The sequence below is a fragment of the Amblyomma americanum genome, chromosome 7, assembly GCF_052857255.1.
Source record: "Amblyomma americanum isolate KBUSLIRL-KWMA chromosome 7, ASM5285725v1, whole genome shotgun sequence".
In the NCBI taxonomy this organism is placed as follows: domain Eukaryota; kingdom Metazoa; phylum Arthropoda; class Arachnida; order Ixodida; family Ixodidae; genus Amblyomma; species Amblyomma americanum.
Window position 1 is genome coordinate 110,939,319 of NC_135503.1, and position 18,983 is coordinate 110,958,301.

Consider the following 18,983-nt stretch of genomic DNA (forward strand, 5'->3'; position numbering starts at 1 on the left):
GCCGTGACGCAGCCGCCACCCTTCTGATCTGCGCGCTAACTTTGTGAAGGCAGTCGCCGCCTGCACCGCAGCCCGGGCTCCACCTTAACGGTATGACACGATAGCTCATAGGTTAATGCCCATATATCCAGAATTGGTCTTTTTATATGTAACAATAAACCTCTAGGACTCACTCCAGTGCTGGCGAAATGGTGCAGCGGTAAAGCGGTACGCCACTGGGATGGCAGGTGCTGCTACAGGGGGAACTTGCGCGATGCAGGTTGTCCCGAGAAACATCGCGCAACCAGTCATTAATCTAACAGCTGCCTGTGAAGTTGCGTGAGGATGCCATTTGTTACGGGTACCATGGAGTGTTGACAAACACATGCAACACGCACGCGCGCGCGCACACAGACACGCACAGACTCATTTCGAATCAACCTTTCAGATACACTGTCACTTGAAAAGCGCAGGCCCTATTCCAAACGTCGACTAAAAAAAAACGTCTACCAACATGAAGCGTTTAACAACCTGTTTATCTCGTATAGACCAGAAGGTTCATGTGAGCGCGCCACTGATCTTTATAGGTAGGCCTCTCGAGGTACCAGTATGCATTTATGTGGCACAGGAATCCCAGCATTCGCAAACACTAAAAACACCAGCGAACTGTTTAACCATACTAAGCTGGTTAACTGCCTCCTGATAGTTGACTTTTTGGTTATGAGAGTTGGGCGCCTGGTTGCAATTAGAGATTGGAAGCTGGCTGCTGGTTATAGCCACATTAGCTTTCAAATTTTCAAAAGCGCGATTTCCGACAGCGCTATGGCTCAACAAACTTCTGCCATTCCTCGCGCAGTTCGAAATTACGGGGCCCAGGCTATGGAGATCACCGATGCTTATCAACAACTTCAGTCCATGAGCCAGGTGCCATAGGGCCTAAGTAACCCATTGGGTTAGTAACGGCTGCTACCCGCAGTTAGCAGCGGGAAGCTAGTAATATTGACTAGGAAGATCAATGCAGACTTTCGCATATTTTGCTAGGTTCTTCGTACGGTGTGCTGGTGTGGCTTGCAAAATTTGTGCATACTGGAAACATCAAAAAGCTACGTAGTCTATTTCACTAATTCCCGAAACCAGTCAGAGCTATTAGAGCGCACTGGCCGTAAATCACAGAGGTAGGCTGAGGCCTATTGCGCATTACATGGACAAATTATGCGGGAGAATGGCGTCGAACAACTTACCGGATGCACACAAAGGTTCAGAATGCAAGAAACGCTGTAACCAGAGTCACACACGAGCTCTGCATGTGCACAGGTAAATCTTTCTCAGTCTTATATACTTCGTAAATCTGACTCTCAGGTATGGGCTACTGGCTCTTACACATTGAACTAAGATGCCAGCGTTATGATGCTGAGATTGTAGAAAGAGTATACCTAACCGCACGTCCCTGCAGAATTGTTTAATTACGAAACCAGTTTATTCTCAAGGCAGTCGGTGTAAGTTATATTATTTGACTTTATATTAGGGTTAAATGAACGGTTACGAACTAGCTAGTAACTAGCGAGCATAGTTACTAAAGAGGTAGCAGGTCGTACTTTTACTAACTATTCCTTCAAGAGGGTACTACATTGTGAATAGTGGTAAACTGAAGCCAGAGTTAGCAACTGCTACACTTACTTACTTTTGGTGCGTATTTACTAGCTTTTTTTAAAGAGTATGGAGTTCTCAGACTAAATATAATTTTTTATTTCTTTTTTGAAACAGTGCCATCCAAACGACAACCACGGACGGTGCAGCAGAGCATGCGCTTGCGCTCCTTACAGGAACGATCTATCCATAGGAGTCTGCGTGTTGAGTCCTGGTGGTGCTGGCCCCATCGATGGAGACGTGGTGTGGCAGGCTGTGCTTAAAATACTTAAAGCCACCATTCCCAGTGGAATCAAGACACCGAAAGTAAGGCCGCCTGTACCTAGGCGGTATAAATTTCCGAAATTCAAGTTTTTAAAGTTGCTCAAGTTTTTAAGGTTATTTCGTCTACGGGGTTGAACCATAGCACTTATGCCTCAATAAATCGGTATTTTCCTCACCTCGAAGCGGCTCCCATCTCAATGAAAACAGATACTATCTGAAAAGGCGTCGCGTTTTCAGCAAGCGCGAATCTTGATTACAACCCGTTACAGCTAACATCAGTGCAGTGGCAACAATTGCGTGTTTCTATCATCAGGATGTTCCAGTTCTCCTGTGAACGATTTCATCAGCGCCTTATGAGCTTGGGGATCTTTCAGAAGCTCTCAGAGAACGCTTTCATTTGACAGGAACATTGTTGATTTTAAATGTTGCTAAAGGTGCTCTATGACTGACCAAAGCCGTCGCATTTCCCACGTGTATTGAGCACTTCATTATGAAACATAGCGATGAAGGGTGCTAGCGGCGAAGGCTAGGAAATGAGCGTCGATCACTCAAGGAAGAACTATTCCTTGGATTTGGTGCGAAAGAAAGCGGAATCCCATTGCATTGGTGCAAAGCAGCTCTGTATTCATTCTTAGGGTTGGGTGGAACCGATCTATTAGATGGTTTATTGGTTTATACCACGCGAACTGTCTAAGATTGTGCGCACGACCATCGCAGATTAATAATAATAAAATTAAAATTTGGTTCTTAGGAAAGGAAAAGGTAAAGAAACTGCCTTGCACATCTCGGCGGACATCCGAGCCGCGCCATAAGGGAAGGAGTAAAAGAGGGAGCGATATAAGAAAGGAAAAGGTGCCGTAGTGGAGGGCTCCGGAATTTTAGGCGACCTGGAGATCTTTGACGTGCACTAACAACGCACAGCACACGGCCTCCTTTTGAGTTTCGCCTCCATCGAAACGCGGTCACTGCGGTTTGGTTAGAAACCGCATATCTTATACCCATGCTATACGGGCGCTTCGAATGCCTTCCAACTGAATGTCATTCGGCTCGACTGCCGAACTTACGCTGCTACACGACATTTTTAGACGGCATTCGATTCAGATGCCATTTGAGTCGACGGAGCTCCGCGAAGGCATTTCAGATTTTGGAATGCCTTTGAAACGCGAACACAGCCCGAACCGACCAATAGGCATTGCCGCCGCCATCGTCTCGCCCCGCCCACACCTGCGCGACTGCTTTCGTCTCTGTGGCTGCTCATTTTGATACCCGCTGCTCGTTTTTTCCTGCTCTTTGCTTAGCAAATAGCTCGTGTTCTGTCTACGTAAGTGCTTGAAGGTAATAGTACACCAATGGACATTTACCGCATGAGCATGAAATTTCTCCAGTAGAGCGCCCATGAGGACGACTGCACTCATACTGTTGTTTACATCGCTACGTACGAACAATTAGCGCTCGTTTTAATTACATAAAACTCATTCTGCGCTTTAGTTCTATGAGACAGATACTGCGCCATATCATTTGCCCCCAAAAATCAATTATTATTATAAATAGTTCTATTAACTAAGCTCACCTCTTTTGTACCGGTTTCACCCGTGCTTGTTAACGCAGTGCGACAATCTGTGGGAGGAAGCGCCGATACGATCGCTCTCCTGAGAAACGCTTGACAGCCGGGCTGCTGACATCGCGTACGACTGGCACTTGTCGCTAATTGTCCCGACTTCCTTCGACGCGATCAGTAGTTTATTTTAAACTGCTTTATTCAGAAGTATGATTGGTGACCGTTCGCGGTACTTTAAACGTCATAACTTGTTATCCACAAAATAGCAACGGCGACGACTGCTGCTGGCGTAAAGCAGTGCTCAGCGGTATGGGTCACACCGGCGCTTCCCGTTCATCGTATGCGCGCCCTGCGATGTGAGCAATAGTTTATTTCTGGTCACTGTTGTCAAAACTACACTCGTTGATCATTTTCATTCACTAAAACTTGTGAATTCGCTCTTCACAACTGCCGAATTCACAGATGTAACCCTGCGGACTCACTAGACCTAGTCGTCGCGTAAGGGAAGGGAGTCGCCATCGATTAAAACAAATTTGGCAAGCGCTTATAGCTGGTGAGTTTTCGAGTTTGCACATGCGAAATATATCCATTAGTTTCGCTTATTACCAATATGGATAAGGTATAAGGGCGAATATATTCACACCGTCGCCTCATCAGCGTGTTTTTCGCTCATCCGCCGGCCTGCCGAGGACATGAAGGCTGACAAGTCCGCTGTTCGGATTCGTCGGTGTCTTTGGCCTCAAAAACTTGTCTCACTACATCATACATGCTGCTGTAGACCGTGACAGTTTCGTCGCACTAGTGTGACCACCGCCGCCGTCGTCAAAGTACACTGAAAACGAGCTGAGGAAATTTCAAATGCGTTTAGAAAGTGTCGTGTAGCACCGCGGAAGTCCGTCGAGTCCGAATGCCATTCGACTCAGATGTCATTCGAAAGTGCCCGTGTAGCGCAGGTATTAGCAGACGAGCGCCTTTCCCACTGCGCCATCGAGGCGAATCTTAGATTTCTTCCCAAAGAAAATTATAGCCTATTGAGTCCGTTGTAAACGGCTTCCTAGCTTGTTTTTAACGAAAGAAATCTTTCCCACCGCGCCCGTCGTCCCATTAGGCTCACTGCTGATAACAAAGTACAGCGTAACCAGAGAATTAAAAATCAAATGGTTTACGCATCGACGCGAACATTTTTGGTTTGGTTTATGGAGGTTTTGACGTCCCAAAGCGCCTCATGCTATGAGAGACGCCGTAGTGAAGGGCTGCGGAAATTTCGACCACCTGGGATTCTCTAACCTGGACTGACATTGCACAGCACACGGGCCTCTAGAATTTCGCCTCCATCGAAATACAATCGCCGTGGCCGGCGTCGAGCCCGCGTCTTTCGGGCCAGCAGCCGAGCGCCATAACCATTCAGGCACGGCGGCGGGTAACGTTTTTTCAGATAATTAAATGATTTTGAGCCGGCAAACATTACACCCTAACACTGACGCAAAGCTTTGTTAGGCTTATAACTTTGTTTGTGAGGCTATAGGGTATCAAATTTTAGCCTCATGCAACTGCTTGTACAGCGTTACTGATTGTCGTAGGATATTTTTACTCCTTATCCCAAAAGGTCGTCTGGATTTTTAACGCGAGAGCATTACTACCCCATGACGGGAAAAAAAAATGGTCCGGAGTCCGCGTCGGCTTTGGCGACCGCGACGAATTTTTGAAGCCTCGCAACCAAAGTGCGTAGAGCAACGGTCCGATCCGGCAACATAGGTGGGAACCTATGTCACGTGACCTTGCGGAGTCATCGCAAGTTGCCTATCGGATCGTGAGCAAACTGGCCACAGCGGCAGACGGCAGTTAAATTAATGATTGGTCGCAGTTGGTTGCTCGAGAAGAGCAACCTGGGTCTCACAAGCCGCACCGATGGGAGCACCTGCATTTGGCAGGGTAATGGCGCATCGCACAGCAGCTGAACCACTGCGCCATGAGAGTTAGAAGGACTCGCAGTTATCTGTGAATAAAGAGAATGACCAAATACGCATGAATGTAATTTACCCATTAGCGGTATCTCGCAATACCCATAAGTGTTCTTTCCAATCATTTACTTGAGGGCCGCTGTGAACGGCGGTGATTCTGGATTTCGATGACCGCCCAGCCCAGTTTCTGTTTCTTAGTCGCTGAATTCTGCTTCGCTGGCACAATGTACGCCAGGTTAGGCCGAGTTCCTAGCCAGTCGTTGTTGTTATCCTCATACAATGGCGCGTGCCCACACAGGGGTGGCCAGACGTTTTTAAGCTGAAAGCCTTTCTTGGCTCATGAGCGGCGTGTACGGAAGCTGTAGACGGAAGTTGTAGACGCATGAACTGTGAATTATAAGTTAATTGGGTGCTAAATAAAACAAAATTCCAGAAGTTGATTAAGCAACAGTTCTTATGCAACGTGTATGTAATGAAATAAAGAAACCAGAAATTCAATAATAAAACAAAAAGGAAGAACAAATTAAAAATAAAAGCAAAATAACAATAAAAATAATCGCAAATAACTGAAATGAAAAACGAAGGGAGAAGGAGGAGAGGGAAAGGCTTTCACATTAGCTTTCTTAAGCGGAGTTAATACTTACAATCCGTATTTTTCTTCATTCCTTCAGTCTTCTTCCATGCTGCCGACACAGAAAGGTATTACAAATTCATATAATATCCTTCACTCTCCCATTCTTGCCTCCCTTCAAATTGTTGGTCTTCCTAACCGGCTTCACCTCTCCATTCACGCCTTTTTAACAGATCTAAACTTCAGTGTGCGTGTCCACGGAAAGCCCTTTGGCAACTTCACTTCCAATAGAGGAGTGCCCCATTGTTCCTTTATCGCCCCCACATTATTTAATGTGGCTTTTATTCCTCTTGTTCGAGCCCTGGAGAACAGCAATTCTGTCCGCGTGCTTGCGTACGCCGATGATAAATCCTTTTGGGGCTGTCTTCCAGATGCGTCTATCCATCAGTCAAGCACGCGCTGGATGTCCTAACATTTTGCCTCCCATCTCTGGGTCTAACCCTCTTCCCTACTAAATCATGTTTCCTTCGCACTGGAATGAAAGCCGAATGACGGAAATCTCCCCCTTTGAATTTTACGATATATTGTTCTCCGATTCTTCAAATGGAAACTTCGATTTTTGGCCTTCTTCTTCATACATCTGGGAGTGGCAGCCCGTGGATGACGGCCACCCGAAAACCGGCTCTCGCAACTCTAGGTCTGATTTGTCGCAAAGCTATGCGCTCTGGTGGCGCGAGTACTAATACCTTGCGCCACCTAGCGCGCTCTCTCCTTCAGCCACGGATAATATATCAGGCTCAATTTCAACGTCTCACCCGCCGGCAGTGGGACTGCATTGAAGCTATCAGTCGTGAGGCTATGCGCGCAGTATAATATCTGCTCCGTTAAGACCGCTACCCGTGCGTCAGCAGTTGACCCAACTTAATACACCCAAGGAACTCATCGACCAACGGGTGGCAAACAGAACTACAAACAGCCTCTAGAACTTCACTGTTTAAAGTCGCTCCCTCAGTGGTCGTACTGCCAGCTCATAGACAATCATCCCACTGTTTAACCGTCTGTATCAGCAGCGTATTTGCCTGAAGCGTGTATATTGCACACCGATGAATCATATACTGCAGAGCGGGGAATTAGTGCTGTGTATATATAGTCCATCCCATACGCATCTCAGCTCTCACGCGACATGTTTCGCGGATAAGTGTACTCCCTTGGCATTGGAATTTTAAGCCATTTACAATGACATTGATTCTCTTCCGCTCGTTTCCACATTCAATACAGTTCAACTTACACCGACTCCCTCGCCGCCCTTAAAGAGCTCAAGGCTGTTCGAAGCACATTGCAGATTACACACTCAACTGCTCTGTGCAAAGTACCCATGTCCTGTATGCACTCACTGTATTCGCGACCCTGCTCACGATCCACGTAACATTCAAGCTGATCCTAAGACTCATCTTGACATATCAAACGACCCACCACCTTCCCTTCTTCCCCCAGGTCCGTTCCTGTCTCATGTTTCCGATTCCGAAGTTCTGCGCCAACGAACTCGCGCTCTAATTCCTCCGTGTTCGCACCCTCTCCACCGTAGTCTTAGGCCACATTCTCACAGTCGGCCTCTTCTACGGCGCGGCGGCGACGGAGCCGAAAACCGCGGCAGCAACGGAGCGGCGCGGTGTTCTAATCGAAATAGGCGCCGGAGACCGGCAAACCAGTTAGGACGGGCGCTCGCTCCTCCTACGTTTCTCCTGCGTGGATAAAAATAAACGGCGGTGGCGGAGTGCGAAGATGCCGAAGGTGCGGTGAAAGTCGTCTGTCGTCTGCTTGCGCGTTGCTTTGCTTGACTATTATCGCAGAACAAACATGCGATCTCGCAAGCGGTGGCAAAAGTTAGAAGTCAGTTGAATATATTTGCGCAATTCCACATTTTTACAGGGAAACACCACGCGAACAGCACCAAAACATATTTATACGAATGTAGCAAGCTACTAATAAAGCGCTGCGCGCACTGCAGTCACATTATTCTGGCCAATGTGAACGAAATCGAACATATGTATGGGGTAATGAACTCTGTTATCAATACAGGAATGGTTTGTCAGGGCTTGCTAGATTCTTATTTATAATAACGTTCGATAATTAGGCTAGCAAAACAGTTTGGAGAATATTTTACCAGTATAGGCTAATTGAAGCAATGAGGCCCTAAAAGCTAGCAACAAGTAAACGGGGTTTCAACGCAGCTTTCATCGCAGGAAAAGGCTAAAGGCCGTCAGCTCGGCGGGCTGGTGGCGGCCTTCGACACAGCGCTCCTGTCGTCGTGTTTGTTCCGTCCTCGTTTCTTTGCGCGCTTTTTTACCAGGGACATTAGTAACCAACTTTCTCAGTTTTCCGTACTTCTTCTTCCAATGTTATTTCTATCATACGCTTTTTTATTACTCCTTTGTTTTCTTCTCGCGTTTCTTGATCCTCTTTACTGTCTTTGCATTGTTTTTATTTGAGTTTGTTTTTCTGCTCTTTATCTTATCTGCCCCGTCACCTCTATCCTTCTTTTTGTCTTCTTCACCTGAATGGTTGTTCTTTTCATCAGCCATCCCCTTTACTTCGGTTTAAACCTGGTAACAGGCTTTCCGCCCCCCACTTCGTTACCGTCCCGAACTCTCTCTGTTCACCATAGTCCACGGGCCGTGTTTTTTTTTTAAGGTTTTGTCTAAGTTAAGGTTCGTTCTTCCGGCTCCACAACAGGTGCCCCACCGTCCGAGGCGGTATGACAGACGAGATCAGGCAACACTTGACTGAAGGAAGGAAAACTGAATCTTTATACAGGAATTCACCTATTTACAACAGAATAAACGGCGAGTGATTACGTGGAACTGGCTGAGGGAAAATCTTCCCTCTTTGGCATCGCCGAAGATGCAAGGGATCGAAATCTAGCTCAGAACAATTTTCCAGGCTCCGGAGCCCGGTTTTGAAGCCTAGGAGCCTGTCCCACATTTGACACCACACAATCACAACAAACTAACACATGATTTGTATACAAACTGCGTGGCAAGTCTTCCAGGTTCCACAAGGTTCAAACCCCTCTCTCTAAAATACGAAGCATGATAAGAACATCAAAATTGCTTTTAAAAAATAGCATTCCGGAAACGAGACCTTGAAATGATTGGCCCAATAGGTTTACGTGCAAGGCCCCATACTTCCACAGTATAACTCAAACTCTCTTCCTTACCAAGTAAAAAGAGAAACACACGAAAATACATCAAAGACACTCTCACGTGTCACCGGCTTCCTGAGAACCAGGGACCTGGCGGCTCCCAGCATTACGGCAATTATCGATCTCAACCGAGCCGCTAGAACCGCAAGTAACAAACTACTCGTCTTCGTGCCGACTGTTGACAGGCGTCCCCCCAAAATCTGGAAAGTGGCGCCAGCCTGTCGTTGCTGCCTCTGAACGTGCGTCAGCATCCCTTTTGTAAGTACACCTACGTTTCGTTAACCAGGCTCACTTCTCGAGAGCCGTTGGTATGCCTCGTCGTCGGGGTTCGGCGCCGCCGCGGCTCAGCCGCGGCGTCTGCTCGCCGCGCCCGCACCTGACCGTACGCTACGCTTATTTGTTCTCAGCATCGCGCGAGGGTCCAGACCCGCCTCGCCCGGCGGTGAGGACCCCTCAGACCTAGGTGGGGACCTCTGTGAGGTTGCGGGAAAAACGTCCCCCTCCTTCCCTCCAGCTCTGTCTCTTTCTTGGCCGGTCAACGCTCGCCTGCGCGTTGACCGGTAGCGGGAGAAATCTAAATACACAACAGTGGTGCTACTTCAGCGCAACAGATGAAAATTCGCTTATCGTATATCCCGCGACCAATGCAAACACTAACCTCATCGGAGACTCGTTTACCTGGGACGCCTCGTATATTTCCAAATGAAATAAAACCGTCATCCGCTCTCTGTTCCTTGGCAGCGGGCGCTTTTCGGGGCGCAACACACTTGCATCTTTCGACGGAGAAATGAAAAAAAAAGGGGGGGGGGGGGCTTCTTTTCTTGTGACCGGTGGTGGAAACTTTATTTGACACAGGGGAGTTTAGGACGCGCAGGTCCTTGGGCACCCGCAGGGCCCCACTGCACTCAAACGTTCATGTCCCGGAGGCTCATGACGCTGGCAGCCCGGCCTGTGGCGATGGCTTGCTTGGCCGGGTACTGGGAGCCCGCGCACCCACGCATCGCCGCCGCCGAAGCCGCGACGCTCGCCTGCGCCATCTCTCGCTCGCAGAAAGCAAGCCGTGGGTCACGTGAGGCGAGCTCGCGCTGTGACTGGCACGTTTTTTGTGGGGCGGGGCTCCTGCGCCGCCGCTCGACGGAAACGTAGAACAGGGAACAGCGGCACCAACCACCCGATTTGGGGGGGAAACCGGTCCAAATTCATCCCCCTCCGTCGGCTCCGGCGGCGACGGAGGTGACGGAGGTGACAGAGGAAGCGAAAAACCGGCTGTGAGAGTGTGGCCTTACTCGGCAGGAGGAGGCATCAGTGCGCCTGATTCGGTCAGGGGCGGCTCTGACATCATCTGTCCGTCATCGGTGGCGTGCAGATCTGTCAGCAACTGACAGGTGCCCTCACTGTGGCGCTGCACCGGACATTTGTGATGTGAGGCACTGGTTGTGGACGTGCCCAGCGACGGATGCTATTAGATAATGGCTCCTCAGATAGGCGGCCCTGCGGTCTAACCGCCAATGGGACTATGTGAAGTCGACTATTACAAATCACTTCACCGGCAACCAATGCGACTACCTAAGCGAAGCCGGTCTTCACTCTTTCTTTTAACTTTCTATCTGCTGCATTTCATTCCCCCTTTCGCAACTTATGCCTCGTGGCACACTTCTCGAATAAAAAACAAGAATTAGAGTTGTCTTCATTTTTACAAAAAGAAATCGCAAATATTGACATTCAGATAATTCAGCATTTTTACGAAACAAATTCTCTTTCTGTAGTATTCATTACGTTATAATTGTTGTTCAATGATGGAATCGATATGAGGGTTTTCGTATCTAATCGGACCTCAATTGTGTGTAAACGGAAATACTAAACTAATCTAATCGGACCTGAATTGTGTGTAAACGGAAATACTAAACTGGGGAAGGAATGCTTTTTGCCGCATATTTATCCGCAACTTGCAATATGAAATTGCCTGGTAAATATATAAAAGGTAATAATTTTGCCTGCGATTTCTCAAAGGCATTGAATAAAAGAAATTATTTAAAACAATTCTTGATTTAAGCGAGAAATAATTTTTAAAGTTGGACATCACCGCCCTACATCACTGTTAGTCGTTCGCTATTCGCTGAAGTGTTTGCTGCCGCGGCAATGCGACATACCTATCTGGCTCGGCGGCGATTCTTCAGAATGCTCCTATATGCAGCCTGCAATATCGTTTGCCTGTACCTATGTGGATGATCATCAACGCTGAGGTGGCTAAGAAGTGTGCGGCTATTAGCTGCTACAAAAGTGAAATCGATTAGACAGTGCCTAGTGTGCAGTTTATGATTCCATATTAAACGTTTTTTTCCTTTTCACGGGCTGTTCGACGGTACAGACACTTTCCATACCAGCAGCGCTCGGTTGTGAATTCCGGCTGACCTCCTGCGACATGTCCTGGTCGGATGTCCAGGCCGTTCCGTGGGGGGCGCAGCTGGTGGGAATAGTGCCTCATCTTCTGGTCAGGTCCCTAAAATCCTAGCCGACCAGCACCGAAGCACATGGCGTTCAGGACACAGCGCTAATAAAATACAGTAGGCTGCGGTGTGCTTTCGTAGATTTTCACAGTGTTAGCCATTTACTGGTGCCGCCATGCGGTGGGACAGCACCCGCTGGTCTTCTTTGTCTTCCCCGGCTCGTGCGTTCTTTCGCTGAGTGTGCCTGCCTGGCTGGTCCTGGTGTGCCCTTCTGCCCTTTCTGCCAGCTTTCGGTGACATTTTGGTGCAGGTGCTGCGTAATTAATTTCCCAATGCACGAAGACCTCCCGGAAGCATCCGACGACGCCTACACCCCGTGGACACGACACCTGCCCACAAGGCAAGCCGCCGCTTGCGAGGCTTTAATCCTGCGTTCAGACCCCTGACGGCACGACCCCGCGCAATGACGTCCACTGCGACAAGCAAGACCACCCAGAATGCCGTCACTTCCCCACCGCTGCTTCTTCATGCGTCTCGCACTCCCGCGTCGTTTCATGGCGACAAGTTCGAAGATGTGGGAGACTGGTTGGCCAGCTACGACCGCGCCGCTGCGTTTAACCTGTGGGACGAGGAACGCAAGCTACGCAATGTCTATTTTGCCCTCAAAGACTCCGCCAAGGCGTGGTTTGAAAATCACGAGTCCGCTATCCCCACCTGGCGAGACTTCCGGCCACAGTTGCTGGACACATTCGGCAGCAACGAACGGAAGGAACGAGCTGAAATTGCCCTGCAGTCCTGAGCGCAGCGGCAGAATGAGAGCGTCGCCATGTACGTAGAAGACATGACGCGGCTCTTCAACCGCCCAGATTGAAACGAAGAAGGTGCGTCATCTTATGCGAGGAGTGAAAGAGCAGCTTTTCGTAGGACTTGTGCGCGACCCTCCTAGATCAGTGGCTGACTTTGCTCGGGAGGCGACGAGCATGAAGCGCGCCTTGCAGCAGAGGTTGGCGCATTACGGCCGTCCGTCGAATATAACTGCTATGGACGCCAACATGCCGCTGCTTGGAACCTAGAGTGAGGCCCTCCGTGAGCTTGTCAGGAGCATTGTGCGAGAGGAGCTGCAGAAGCTCACCCTGTCGAGCAACACCCGGGTGCCGGAATCATCTCAGATGTCATTCGCGACGAAGTCCGTCGAGCGGTGCAGCCAACGGCCTGTCCCCAGCCGCTGCCTGAGCCGTATGTCATGACGTACAGTGAAGCGTTGCGCAGCTCTGCGCCAGCACCACAGGCGTTTTACTGCCTTGCTTCTTCTGCACCGCATCAACGCTTTTCGACTTCGCTTGCCCTCTCCGACGCACGACCACCCCTCAGCAAAGCACCCGCGTGGCGTACATCGAACAACCGGCCCCTGTGCTTCCACTTCGGTGAAGCCGGCCACATATTGCGCCACTGCTCATATCGTCGGATGGGCCTGCGAGAGTTTTCACCAGACGCACCACGGCCACGCTATGGTGAACGACCCCGTGACATCGAGCAGTACCTGTCGGCCAGCGTCCCCCCATGCGCCTTCGCCACAGCACCCGTCCAGGTCGCCGTCGCCCCGTCGGTTCTCTTCCCCAGGTCGCCAGCCGTCCATCCGGCAGTCCCGTAGTCCACGCCGGGAAAACTGAATATGGCGACATCTGGGGGTAGGGCCGCCGTTGCTCCGCAATTGGAACAAGATCCTACTCTCGCCCACTTGACCCTTCAACCCGATCTTCCACCTGCTCCGAGCATTTTCAGACGCCTAGAACAGCCTCTGCTCGACGCCTCATTTCTTCGAACACCTCAATCCTCCACTCCGGAACCTTCCACTACGCGCGTTCCAGAAAATGAGGTCGTTTCGGCCGAAATACGGGTTCTCGCTGACAACCACCATGTGACTGCCCTCTTCGATACCGGCGCCGATTTCTCAGTTATGAGTCGTGGTCTTGCTACCCTCTTGCGAAAGGTGCTGACACCCTGGCACGGAACACAAATTCGGACCGCTGGCAGTCACGTGGTGATGCCGCTCGGCGTCTGCGCCACTAGGATTGAGATTCGCGGTATCATCACTGGTTTCTTCGCTTTGCTGGCTGAGTGCTGCAAGAACCTGATCCTCGGTCTCGATTTTGTTCGAGAAAATGGGGCTTTCATCGACCTCCGCGAACTCATGAGGACATTCTACGCCCCATCCACCGTAGCCTACAACAGTGCGCCAGGAAGCCCCGTTTTTCGCGTGTCCAACGACCACGTCACTCTAACAACGCGTGCCAGCTTATTTGTTACGGTGGACTGCGACAACCCCCGCGCGTCCAACGGCATCGCAGAACCAAACTTGTCTTTACTGCTGAGTGAACAAGTCTGCATCGCACAGGGTGTCGTTGCCTTGCAGAAAAAGCGAACTGAGCTTCTGGTTACGAACTTTAGCGCCGAATACTGCCACTTCGCGAAAAATATAACCATCGCCTATTTTGATGAAATTAGCAAGCCCGCCACCCACTGCGTGTTGTGAACGTCCAGGGTCACCCCTCCAGGAGTACCTAGTCGAACAGTTAAGGCTGACGTGAACACTGCTTTGACCACTGATCAGCATCGCCGCTTGCAAACCATCCTTGACTCTTTTCATGACTGCTTTGCGACCACCTCTAAGGTCAGGCGGACGTGCATAATGAACCATCGCATCATAATTGATGGCAGTGAGAGGCCTATTAGTCAACACCCCTATCGAGTGTCGGCGAGAGAACGTGAGGCGATACGACTGCAGGTAGACGAAATGCTCCGGGATGATGTCATACAACCGTCTACAAGACCATGGGCTTCGCCTGTTGTGCTGGTCGCCAAGAAGGACGGGACACTGAGATTTTGTGTCGACTTTCGAAGACTTAACAAAATTACGAAAAAGGACGTTTACCCGTTAGCTCGAGTCAATGACTCTTTCGACCGGCTGCGTCATGCCCGCTACTTCCCTTCACTTGACCTCCGCAGTGGGTACTGGCAGATTGAGGTAGATGAACGGGACCGCGAGAGGACAGCGTTCGTTACTCCTGACGGGTTGCATGAGTTCAAGGGTCTCCCCTTCGGCTTGTATTCCGCTCCTGCCACCTTTCAAAGAATGATGGACACTGTCCTCGTTGGCCTCAAATGGCAGTCCTGCCTCATCTACCTTGATGATGATGTCATTTTTTCTGCCACCTAAGACGAGCATCTCAAGTGCTTGAGTGCAGTACTTGGGGCCATACGATCGGCCGGCCTCTCGCTCAAACCAGAGAAATGCCACTATGCTTTCTAACGGCTGAAGTTCCTGGGCCATGTGGTGAGCGCTGAAGGTATAAGCCCTGATCCCGACAAGACGGCTGCCATCTCTGTGTTTCCGACCCTCACTGTTAAGCGTGCTGTGCGCCGTTTTTGGGTCTCTGCGCCTATTACCGACGTTTTGTGCGAGACTTCTCCCGACTAGCCGAGCCTCTAACTCGCTTGACAAATGACTACCAACCTTCCATCTGGGCCCAAGAACAGCAGACGGCCTTCGACGACCTCAACAAGGGCCTCCAAACTACGCCCATTCTAGGCCACTTCAAAGAGGAAGCGGACACGGAACAACACACTGATGCCAGCAACGTTGGTCTGGTTGCCGTCCTCGTGCAGTGGTAAGATGGTGTTGAGCGCGTGATTGCTTATGCAAGCCGCACTCTGTCGCGATCTGAAGCGAATTTTTCTACGACGGAAAAGGAGTGTTTTGCTGTTGTTTGGGCACTAACTAAATTCCGCCCATACTTGTATGGTCGCCCATTTCGAGTCGTGAGCGATCACCACTCGCTTTCTTGGCTCGCGAAGACCCATCGGGGAGGCTGGTGCGTTAGTCTCCGCTTGCAAGAATTCGATGTTATCATCGTGTGCAAGTCTGGTAACAAACAGAGCGACGCAGACTGTCCGTCCCGTGCTCCTCTCCTGTACACCATTGCTTACACGGAAGACAATCCCGCTTTTCTTGGCGCTTTAACCGCGCCCGTCCTTGCTCAGCAACAGCGAGATGACGCCGAGCTACGACCCCTCATACAGTACTCGAAGGCCGCACCTCGTCGCCGCCCCACTTCTTCACACGCGGGCTATCGTCGTTCTGCTTACGGGGTGGCATCCTCTACAAGAGAAACTACGGTCCCACGGAAACTCCGTTCCTGCTCGTGGTCCCAATGGTGCTTAGAGATGAAGTTCTGCACGCATGCCACGACGACCTTTCTTCCGGCCACCTCGGCTTTTCTCGTACGTTGGCGCGGATACAGCAGAAGTATTACTGGCCCCGGCTTGCTACAGTTCTCCAGCACTATGTTAAGTCTTGCCGCGAGTGCCAACGTCGGAAGACACCACCTGTGAAGCTGGCCGGCCTATTGAAGCCCATTGATCCGCCTCGAATCCCTTTCCACCAGGTCGGCATGGACTTGCTGGGACCATTTCCGACATCATCATTGGGCAGCAGGTACATTATAGTTGCCACCGACTACCTCACCCGGCATTGTGAGACGAAAGCCCTTCCCTGCGGCACCGCTGCCGAAATTACGAACTTTTTAATCTTTAATATTGTTCTCCGTCATGGTGCCCCCGAGGTCGTTTTAACTGATAGAGGCACGGCTTTTACATCATCCCTTATTCAGGAAGTTATGCGTCTCAGTGGCACCAGTCACTGTCGAACAAATGGACTGACTGAGCGACTCAATAAGACCTTTGCCGCTATGCTTTCCAGGTACGTCGACACCTACCATTAGAACTGGGACCAGATCTTGCCTTACGTCACGTTCGCCTAAAACACTGCTTTTCAAGAGACGACGCGCTTCACGCCGTTCCGTTTGGCGCACGGTCGCGAAGCCACGACTATGCTGGACGCAATGTTACTGCCAGACGTTGCACGTCCCTCCGTCGCTGGCGCTGAAGAGTTCGTTCGGCACGCAGAAGCCGCCCGCCAGCTAGCCAGAGAGCGAACCCCTACCCAGCAGTAAAGCGACGCTCAACGTTACAACCTTCTTCACCGGGCGGAGCTTTACCACTCTGGCGATCAAGTTTGGGTTTGGACCCCAATCCGTCTGCTGGGTCACAACGAAAAACTTCTGCGTCGCTACTTCGGCCCCTACGAGGTACTGTGCTAACTTAGTGACGTTAACTACGAAGTGCTCCCGCAAGAGTCTGTTCGCTCCTGCAGGCGGCAGGCGGCATCCGAAATCACCCACGTTGGCAGGAGGAAGCCCTATCACGCCCGCTAGGACTTATTCTGCCAAGTCCGGCGCCACACACTTTATTCCAGATTTCCGTAATACCGCGGCATCGGGGCGTTGCCCTTTCCAAGAGGAGGGGCAATGCCACAGTGTTAGGCACTTACTGGCGCCGCCATGCGGTGGGACAGCACCCGCTGGCCTTCTTTGTCTTCCCCGGCTCGTGCGTTCGTTCGCTGAGTGTGTCTGTCTGGCTTGTCCTGGTGTGCCCTTCTGCCGTTTCGGCCGGCTTTCACTGACATTGACAATATATTAGCAGCACTTAACATCGTTGAAGAGCACAGGAGGAGGAGGAAAGGCAAAGAGGTTAACCAGACGAATATCCGGTTTGCTACCCTGCACGGGGGAAAGGGGTGAGGGGAGAAAAAGATGAAGGATAAAAGAGTTGCAGGAACTTAAAGTCACTATGCAAAGTCACAGCGTTCAGTAAAGTCACAGCCTATCGTGCAGGCCAGAAGCCCTCAAAAAGCAGAGCAGTGCCTTGGAGGCCTTCACCGCCGACGACCGCTGCGGCCAGTGGCCTAGAATCTTCGTTTCCGTCAGTGGGCGCAGGTCTAGATGCTCCAGTGTACGGCAGAGAGACTATCCTTAGGCGCTCTAGGCCGGGCATTCACAAAGAATGTGGGCTATAGTCTCATCACACCCGCAGATGGCACATGCAGGGCGTCAGCCATGCCTATCAAGAAGGAATAGTGCTTGGTGAAAGCTACACCAAGCCACAGGCGACACAATAAAGTCGCTTCACGTCGTGGCAGGCCGGATGGAAGCCGAAGCTTCAGATCTGGGTCCAAGGTGTTTAAACGCGAAGGCGAGAGTTGGCCTAAATTCCACGCGGTAAGAATGATGTCCCGCGCTAGTGGTCTAAGCCTACCCGCTGCGTCGGCTCCCGAGATGGTGGTGGACACAAAATCACCCTCATGGTGAGCAGTTCGCGAGGCCTCGTCCGCGCGGTGGTTTCCTGCGATGCCGCTGTGTCCGGGCAGCCATTGGTAAACCATGTCAGGGCCCTTGTTGATGGCTGTGTGGTGGAGCTCTCGGATTTCGGCGACAAGTTGTTCACGGGACCCATGGCGAAGAGCAGATTGTAACGGTTGGAGGGCTGTCTTTTTCACTGATATGCTCAATGGCGACACGAATAGCAGTAAGTTATGCACCAGTCGATTAAGTCCTGTGCGATGTTTTCACTTTCTTAACTATGGTCCTTACGGGGATGACTAATTGAAGAGCAAATTTGTGCCTAAAAGAATCCCGCTAATTGCTCTGGCAAGGCTGGCGCAGGATCACCTTTGTAACCACTCTAGCTGCCTTCTCACGCATGTTTCCTGCAGTGAACGGTGCAACACTGTCAGATGGTATGAATCTTACTTGACACAAGTTGATGTAAGAGCTTCCGCTTGTTTCCGGTGCATCCCTACAGATTTTAAGTATGCGTTCCCAAAATTCGCGGGGAGACTGGACGTTTTGTACTGGATACCTGTGAAATGGGCAACAGGCCATGGAAAACGTTACCTGCCTTTGCTCTATATACTGTGGCCACTACTCTTTCGTCTGCGATAAAGCTAGCTTATCAGAAATGCTCAAGCGAAACGTCAAGAAAGTGCTTCCTCAGAGTCACCGACATTACCCAAAATTACAATTTCTTCTAGTGATCTAACTTCTCTCTCTTCATTTCCACCTAACGCATCCCTTGTCTTTGTAGATGTCATCATCATCACCAGCCTGATTAGGCCACCTGCACGGCAAAGACCTCTCCCATATCTCTCCAGTTAACGTTGTCCTCTGCCAGCTGCCGCCACCGTATCCCTGCTAAGTTCTTAATCTCATCCGCCCACCTAACATTCTGCCGCCCCTGCTACGTTTGTCTTCTCCTGAAATCCACTCCGCTAGCATTAAGGAACATCCGTTATCTTGCCTTTGCATTACATGCCCTGCCCAAGCCCATTTCTTCCTCGTGATTTCGACTAGGATATCGTTATGCAGCGTTTGTTCCCTCACTCGCTCTGCCCGCTTCCGGTCTCTTTATTTCTTTTTTTATATATACATACTGGAGCCCCTTTATGGGGCTATTGCAG